This window comes from Rattus norvegicus, chromosome 8 (assembly GCF_036323735.1).
Source record: "Rattus norvegicus strain BN/NHsdMcwi chromosome 8, GRCr8, whole genome shotgun sequence".
Taxonomy (NCBI): Eukaryota; Metazoa; Chordata; class Mammalia; order Rodentia; family Muridae; genus Rattus; species Rattus norvegicus.
Genome location: NC_086026.1, coordinates 75,473,150 through 75,482,869, shown reverse-complemented (window position 1 = coordinate 75,482,869; position 9,720 = coordinate 75,473,150).

The window sequence follows — 9,720 nt, the reverse complement described above, 5'->3', positions numbered from 1 at the left end:
GGTTCTCTTGTTCTATGATCTTAGAGACCACATGTCTGTACAAAAGGCTTCTCAATGGATCCTGTCCAGGCTGTACTTGTCTGCCCTGGGCTGGAGTGGTACACACTGTACGCCTAAAGTTTGGTTCTCCGCACTGGGCAACTCACAGCTGTCTCTAACTCTAGTTCCAGAGGGAATGACATTTCTTGGCTTCTGTGGCACCCATGTACAGATATGAAAATAAAAATCTTAAAAACAAAAAACAACAAAAAACTAAACCTATAACACTACCTTTTTTTCCCCTCCTGACTTTAATATTCAACTAATACTGCCTTCTTTTGCCCCCACAACACAACTACCTGTAAGAGGATCCCACTACAGGGCCCTGGCTGGCCTTGAACTCAGATATGACTACCTCTGCCTTCTGTGTGCTGGGATTAATGGTGTGTATTGTCTAGTGTCTGACTCAGACATAAACCCTCGCTATGACAGTGCCCCTGCTTCCATGTGCCTATGCTGTGCTCTCTCAGTGAACTTTTTCCTCAGCATTTCCCTCAAACTGTCTCCTTTATTACAGGCAACATCCTGAGATGAAGCATTCCCCATTCTTTTTCCTTTCATGGTAGGTACCAGTTAAAACTTGCAGGAGTCCTCTCGGACTCTCCCTATGATGTAAAGTGGTGGTTCTTTATTACTGCTTGTTTTCCTCCATCACCTGATGCCAAAAGTATTTCCCAGAGATCTTTTCACATTCCCCTAAATGAGAGTAAAAGTATGCCTTAGCTAGCATAACCTCATTTTTGGAGCACTCACAGACTAGAGCATGTTAAGTGATGGCCTTATACTAGCCCTCCTGTCTCTACTCCCCAAGTGCTGGGATTACAGGTGTGTACCACCATTCCTAGCTTGGAATAGAATATTAGCGTGTTTGCATGTGTGTGTGTGTGTGTGTGTGTGTGTGTGTGTGTGTGTATGTTGCAATAACCTCTCCAACCCAAATAAGCCCACACAAAGAAAACACAGCTCAATTACTATGAATACAAGATGCACGCCTAGATTGGGCAGATCTACCACTACATTACTCTATTCCCCAGCTATGAGATCCCTTAGAACTTGTAGTTTCTCCAGGTCATGTGCTTCTGCTCCATATTTCTTCCACCTCCTCTTCCATTGACTTCTCCACCCCCAAACCCCTTAACTCTTCAGCTCCACCTTCCCTTCCCCTGCCCAATCACAGGCTCTTGCCTTTATTTTACAAGTTAAAATGGGAGAAGTCACCTGAGTAGTGAGTACGTGACTAGGCAGTTCTTCTTGGAGAAGTGGAACTAGCATCAAAATACAAACAGCTCCAGGGCAACCCACATTTCCCCCTTTGTCCAGTTAAATGGCTCTTTTCCCTCAAATATAAATTGAATATAACTATTACCATTCTACAATTTTTGAAGTATAAGATACACTTTATCAACTTTGTTCATTAAATTTATTAGCACTCTGCCATCAATCCTAAAAGATTATAATTCTACACCTGACTAATATCTTGGTTCTAGATTGTATGTCATCTGAAGACCACCCTTTCAAATCTATACTATCTTTCTCAATGTTTAACAGCTCGGGTTAGCTATGAGCCTACCAGTCTTCAACCACATCAGAAATCCAAGAACGACTAATATTACCTGAAAATATGAGAAGCTTCCAAAACTTAGCCAAATCTATAGAGACCGCTGATCTCCTGGACAGTCCCTCATTCCTCAAAACGTCAGGGCATCAGTCTTCAGCCTTCTGGGCCAGGATCATCAGACAGACCTTTGTAATGCAGATTTTGAAGGGCTGATTACCCTGTCTTGGCAGAGATTATTAGTCGACTATTCTGCATAATTTGTCCTTTTTCTGGACAGTATTTTGTCTGTAGATGAACTGAGGCAATTCTTGCCTAGTGGCTGCCTCGCCACAATTGGAGCAACTCCATTGATGCTCAATTTCTTCTTATAATCTAAGAAGGGGTACTGTCAGAAGCAGACAGGTCTCTAGTTAAATGATCTTTAATAAAGAAATGCCAATAAATGTCATATTCTGTGGACTTCTGACGCCTTTGAAGATTATCTATCTACACAAAGCATTTCTGAACTGTTAAGCCTTGACTACTCTTGACCATTTTTAATTGAAGTATCTCAAAAACACCTTTTAATTGACTCAGAGCCATGAGGTTGCTATCTGACCCTTAACTTGTACGGTTTAATCAACTAAAAACAGTGTCTAATAGCAGTTATAGGACTGGGTCTAAGCATTGTATTCTTAAATGTATTGTATAGGCACAATGTCTATGTGAAAGTAACAATATTAACCACAATTTTAAATCAATAAGAAATACCAATGAAAACCTTAAATTTGTATCAAATAAATTCTATACCAATGTAAAGATTATAACTTCAACTTTGTATCAATTACAAAGATTTCTACCAATGTAAGATATAGCTATGTAATATTTTGTTTAAGAGTAAATTTGCTAACCTATCCCTATTTGTCTATTTCTCTAATTCTATGATACTTTCTTTTCCACCCCGTTCCCTTTTACCTAAGAAGGAAGGATAGAGAGGAGGAAAGGAAAGGTAGAAATCCCTGAGTTTAAACTCTAGTTCCTTCCCTGTCCAAAGCTACATTTGTAAAGTATCCCTTAAATGACAACATATCTATAATTCCTAAAATAACCAGAACCATCCACCCAAACATAAGGAACTGGGACGATGATCTTCTTTTCTGCTTCCAGCTGAATTGGGGCGAAGCATTCCTGCTGGGGGCCCAAGGGAATTAGGAAAATTGGCTTTGTCAAAGGAGAGCTGGCTGGCATCATTTGCCTTCCAGTCACTCTGTGCTGAGAAAGTTCATTGCTTAGCTGACATCTTGACTATGACAGTGTGAAAGGCTGGACAGGCGAGCTAGCTGTTCAGGAAAGGCTCTGGAGGCAAGTCTTTAGAAGAAGCAGCTTCAATGTAGTTGAGGTAGAATCAAGTGTGGAGCTGGAATGGAAGGTCTCAGAATCTCAGCATCCCAGAGTGTAATCTTTTCGGGGCTGTTTTTCTCTTCTTTCATCCTGCAGCACACAAAACTTATAGGCATCATGTAGTTCTGTAAAGGCCTTCACATGGACTGTGCAGGGTGCACAGATTGGTTAATGAGGATCAATTAAAACGACTGCCTTTCTTCAGGTTAGTTTGCTCACATAATCAAATACATGGCCATCTTAAAGGATGCATGTAATAACAAGTTATGAGAAATTTGTACCCAGTAAATGTTACTGGCTGTGTATAGACATTTTAGTCTCAACCAGTTCCAGAGCTGTCTCCATATATAGAGACATAAACATCCACATATATACTTCACCTATTTTTGTTGATTGTGCTAGTTTCCTTTTTCTTGTCGCCAAGGTCTTCAGGAGGTCTCCCTGTGTCATGTCTGATCTTTATCAACTTGGAAGGAACCCATAGCTTTTCTTTTCCTGTGGAAACATAGGCATAACCCCCCCCCCCCAGCGTAACACATTTTTCCTTTTCTATTGTGATGTCAGAATGTCCTTAATATAAACAGGCTGGTTTAGTTCAGTAATCTTTTCCACAATTGAATGCCTTTCAGCAGCTGTGTTATTTTGTTCATTAGCATTTAAAAATTTTAGGTTAGTAAAGCACTGTGAAACCTATCTTTGAGGGTTTTGTTGCCCCCTTTTGCCTGTTTAGCATCTCCTTTAGCGTTCAATTAGATGTCTCCATAATTGCTTGTCCTGTAGGACTGTGTGGTATGTCTGTAACATATTTTATATTATAATATTCAAAGAACTGCTTCATCTTATTAGAGATATACCCTGGACCATTGTCCACTTTATTTTGTATGGGTATTAGCATAATGGTTATAAATTCTAACAAATGTGTAATTACAGAGTCAGCCTTTCCCGATGGTAAGGCAGCTGCCCATTGAAATCCTGAATATGTGTCCACAGTATGATGCACATATTTCAGTTTACCAAACTCTGTAAAATGGAAGACTTCCATCTGCCAAATAACATTTCTTTTTTTTTTTTAAAGATTTTTATTTATTTTACGTATGTGAGTACACTGTAGAGTGAGTACACTGTAGCTGTCTACAGACACACCAGAAGAAGGTTTCATATACCATTACAGATGACTGTGAGCCACCTTGAGGTTGCTGGGAATTGAACTCAGGACCTCTGGAAGAGCAGTCGGAGCTCTTAACCACTGAGCCATCTCTCCAGCCCCCAAATAACATTTCTTTAGGTACTCTTAGGGTTAGTTCCTGTAGGCAATGGAGTTTGGTTGTATAATGAGCAAGTAGGACATTGCCTCACAATTTCTTTGGCTTGTTGCCATGTGATAGAGAATTCTTTCTTTAAACCTTTACTGTGAACATGGTGTTTTTTATGGAATTCTGAAGCCTCTAGTACACTTCCTATTAATAGCTGGTCAATTTCATTATTACCTTGCTCCAGAGGGTCTCACAGACCTGTAAGGGATCTTATGTGTGTTATACATATTGGATAACTCCTATTTCTGATCATTTGTTGCAACTGAGTAAATAGTGAAGTCAATTCAGAATCATCCTGAATAAGTTCAGTAGTCTCTATGTGTAAAACGACCCTTTTTGCATATTGAGAATAAGTTACTATATTAAGAGGCTCTTGAAAATCTGACAACACCATGAGTATTGCATATAATTCAGATTTTTGAACTGACTTATAGGGACTCTCAACCACCTTACTTACATCTTCTGATTTATATCCTGCTTTTCCTGACTTACTGGCATCAGTGTAAAATGTAGGGGCTCCAGATATTGGAGTTCCCTTTATTATCCGAGGGAGAATCCAATTAGTTCTTTTTATGACCTGAAGCCGCTTGCTTTTAGGGTATCTGTTGTTAATCTCTCCCAAGAAATTATTGCATGCTCTTTGCCAATGTTCATCTTGTGCCCATAATGAGGCGATATCTGCATTAGTAAAAGGTACCACAATTTCAGCTGGATCCATTCCAACTAATTGTCGAAGTCTCATTTTTCCTTTTAGTATCAATTCAGAGACCTTCTCAATGTAGGTGTTTGGCTTCTTGCTCTGTCTATGTGCTAAAAATATCCATTCTAAGATATAATCTTCCCTCTGCATGAGAATTCCTGTAGGGGAATGAGTAGAGGGTAAGATGACTAAGATGCAGGCCATCTTTGGATCAATACGATCTAGATGTGCATCCTGCAATTTCCTTTCTACCAAAGCTAACTCCTTCTCAGCCTCAGCTGACAGTTTCCTGGGGCTATTTAAATCTTTATCACCTTGTAATGTTTGAAATAAATTGCTTAACTCTTGAGTGGCCAAGCCAATGGCAGGACGCAGGCAGGTAATATCTCCCAGTAGCTTCTGAAAGTCATTTAGGGTTCTTAATTGGTTTCTTCTGATTTGCACCTTTTGTGGTCTAACCCACTGCAGACTTATTTTATACCCCAGATAATTAATAGAATTCCCTCTTTGTATTTTTTCAGGGGCAATTTGCAATCCCCAGAGAGGTAAGGTTTTTTTTTACTTCATCAAACATTCTTTCCAGGATATTTATATCTGGGTCAGCCAATAGGATGTCATCCATCTCATGATAAATAATGGATTGGGGAAATTGTTTGCGAATCATCTCCAATGGCTGTTGTACAAAATATTGACACAAGGTGGGGCTGTTTAACATTCCTTGAGGCAGGACTTTCCATTGATATCTTTTTATTGGGCGACCTCTATTGAAGGCAGGCACTGAAAAGGCAAACCTTTCCTTATGCATTCGTGTAGAGAAATTGTGAAAAAACAATCTTTTAGATTCATCACTATTATAGGCCATTCTTTAGGCAACATGGAAGGCAGTGGGATCCCAGGCTGCAGGGAACCCATTGGCTGAATAACCTTATTAATCGCTCTGAGATCTGTCAACATCCTCCATTTGCCAGATTTTTTTTTAATGACAAATACTGGAGAATTCCAAGGGCTGGTGGACTCCTCTATATGCTGAGCCTCCAGCTGCTCCTGGACTAGCTGTTCTAATGCCTGTAGTTTTTCTTTTGTCATAGACCACTGATCAATCCAGACGGGTTGGTCAGTCAGCCACCTTAGTGGCAAGGCTGTTAGTGTCTTAGCAGCAATGGCTCTTTGGGGTACAGCTAAATTGTTAGCCTCTGCTGTATCTTGTTTATGGACAGCTTGGACAGTCTGTAACTGCCTTTGATAACATTCCCTGACTAATTTACAGTTCTTATTAGGAGCTTGATGGGTTTCATGGCCAGACACTGAAACTGAGGGTATATCAATTTGGGATTTCCACTGCTGTAATAGATCTCTTCCCCATAAGTTAATGGCTATATCAGCCACGTATGGCCTCAACTTTCCTACCTGGCCTTCTGGTCCTATACAGTTAAGCCACCTGGTGCTTTGCTTTGTTTGGGATAAGGTCTCAACTCCTTGAAATTGGATATCCACTTCTTTTTTTTTTTTTTTTTAAAGATTATTTATTTATTTATTTATTTATTTTTTGGTTCTTTTTTTCAGAGCTGGGGACCGAACCCAGGGCCTTGCGCTTCCTAGGTAAGCGCTCTACCACTGAGCTAAATCCCCAGCCCCGGATATCCACTTCTTGAAGTGGCCAACTAGCAGGCCAAGATTTTGGAGAGATGATGGTGACATCTGCTAGTGTCAACTATTCCTTCAATTTCAATATTGTTTACTAGTATTCTGAGTTTTGGTCTTTGATTCTCTAGAGAAGTTTGCTGAAATATTCGTTTTTGGCTCCCTTTGAGGTTTTTGGGATTATCTACAGAACTTGCCTCAGCCTCGTCTAGTCTCAGAGCTTCTGTTTTTGAAGCAGTGATGCTTAATTGTTCTGAGGAAGAGAACTCTGCCTGTCTGGCATTGGGGCCTGCGAGAGGTCCCCCTGGGAGTTTTTTTGGCAGGGTGTTGCCCCATTTGTCTGTTATTGCTTTACATTCCCTAGTCAAATGTCCGCCTCTGCCACTTCTTTGACATATTCCAGGAGGTATAGGCCACCTTTTGGTATTACTTTGATTTTTCCTGCAGTTATGTCTGAGATGATCCTGCTCACCACAATTAAAACATTTTAAATCTTGGGTCATCTCTAGTTGTCTAGTGGCAGCTTCTCCTATCACAGTCATATCAGGTAAGCAAGATCCACTCATCTACTGGTGCTGACCCTGCCTTCAGTGGTCTGATTCCTTCCCTGCATTCAGTATTCACATTTTTAAAGGCTAAGGATTTAATTATTGCCTTTCTTGATGCTGAGTCTGATACACTCCTTTCCACAGCTGAGGTTAGACTTTGTAAAAAGTCAGGGAAGGTTTCTTTAGGACCTTGTATGACCTGAGTGAATGGTTCAAGTCTTTTCCCTGATTCTGCAACTATGTCCCAGGTTTTTAAGGCTGACAATCGACACAATGCCAGAGTTTCTTCATCATATACAGCCTGCACCTCCACCTCAGCAAAGCGACCCTCACCAAGTAGTTGATCTGTGGAAATCTCTCTACCCCTAGCTCTGTTTCGTCGTGCTCTCTTGCCTCTTCCCTCCACCATGAGATCCACTGTAAGTTTTCAGCAGGCTCTACTATTGCTCTTGCCATATCCTTCCAGTCTTGGGGGATTATTCTATTTTTTTGTTTGTTTGTTTGTTTTTTTGAGCTGGGGACCGAACCAGGGCATTGTGCTTCCTAGGTAAGCACTCTACCACTGAGCTAAATCCCCAGCCCCTATTCTATTTTTAATAGCCCAAGAAATTAGGATTTGTTTTACAAATGGCGAATGCATTCCCAAAATAATGACACTTTGTTTAAATTTCTTCAGTTCTAACACATCCCTGAGGTGCCATTCAAATTCTTCATAACCCTGTGGATGATCATCGTCTGGAGGTCTTTGTTGTGTATTAACCGGATAGGCTAAGGTTTGTTTTCTAATAACCTTAGGTTGGATTTCTCTAATTTTATCTCGCGTCTCTACCTGAATATTTTCCTTAATTGAAAATTTAAATTCCTCCCTTAAGGTCTGAGCCCACACTTCATATCTCTCCTTTTGTCGCTCTTCCTGTTCTTTGAGTTCCTGTATTCTCTGTTCAAGGTTCTGCCTCCACATTTTCATTTTTTCTTTATATCGCAGTTCTGATAATAGGCTGTCCATTTTATTTTGATTGATTAATTTTTGTTTGAGAGTGAGCAAGCAACTCTTTTTTTTTTTTTTTTTTTGGTTCTTTTTTTTTTTCGGAGCTGGGGACCGAACCCAGGGCGTTGCCAGGGCGTTGCGCTTCCTAGGCAAGCGCTCTACCACTGAGCTAAATCCCCAGCCCTGATTGATTAATTTTAAAAGGCTCTTCTCCAAGTCTTGCTTCCAGTCCTCATTCTTTTCTCTTTGCTGCTCAGTCTGATCTGTGAGCTGCTGCAGCTTTTGTTCTAACGTGTTTTCCAGCTCCGTCTCCCACCTTCATTTCCATCTTTCTGATCTATAATTTCCTGTGTCTTCAGTTCTAGTTTTTCCTCTAGGCCACGTTGCCAAGTCTTAGATCTCTCTTTCTGTTGTCCATGCTGCTCTATAATGTCTTGTGTCTTCTGTTCTAGGCCTCACTTCCATAGTCTTAGCGGCTCTCTACATTGCAATTCTGATATTGCAGCATCTGCCTTATTTTGATTTGCTAGCTTTAGTAAATTATCCTCTAGGCTTTGCTTCCAGATTTTATCTCCATCTCCTTGCTGTTCAGTCTGATCTGTGAACTGTTGAATTCTTTTTTCTAGCGTCTCTTCCAGCTCCTGTCTCCAACCTTCATTCTCTTCTTTCTGTTGCTTATTTTGACTTATGAAATCCTGAACCATTAGTTCTAGTGTTTCCTCCAGGCCACCTTGCCAAATCTTAAGCTTTTCTCCCTGTTGCTCAGACTCCTCTATGAACTTCAGCAAATTCTGTTCTAGCATCTCTTGTCTCCAGCCATCATTCTCCTCTTTCTGTTGCTTATTTTGAGCTATAAAATCCTGAGCCTTCAGTTCTAGTGTTACTTGTAATCTCTTTTCTAAGGCAAGGAATTTTTTATCTAGGGCCCTGTATTTTGAGAAGACATAGTAAATCAAGAGAATAAATATTGCAATACCGGTAAATGATAAGGTGCCTGTTTCCTTTAAATCCATCCCCGTCAAACCATTCAAAATATCATCCTATAAGGCCCAAAAGATATTATTTTTCAGCTTTAAGTATCAAAAGGTTATATATCTCACTTTATATCAATGTATTACCTGGACCGGAGCCCTTTGTACCTTTGTCTCCCTCTGCTGTTTGATTCAGAACACTGCAGTCCTCTGTGATTCATTGATTCATTTATTCCCAGGGAGGGGCCTCTTTGGGTTGCAGCTGGCAGAGCTTGCTAGTTTGCTGATCTTAGGCAACCTGAAGCAAAAGCAAGCAGTCTGGAGATCCAGCTTTCTTCCACCTCCTTCTCTTCCGTTGAGCCCCTTCTCCCCTCTCTCCCCAACTCTTGAACTCCACCTTCCCTTCCCCTGCCCAATCACTGGCTCTCACCTTTATTTTACAATTTAAAATGGGGAGGTTCTGATGAAGTCACGTGAGTACCAAGAATGCGACTCCGAAGCCCTTCTTTCGGAAGTGGAATTAACATCACAATACAAACAGCTCCAGGGCAATCCACAACAGGGACACGTGCTGAGGACAGG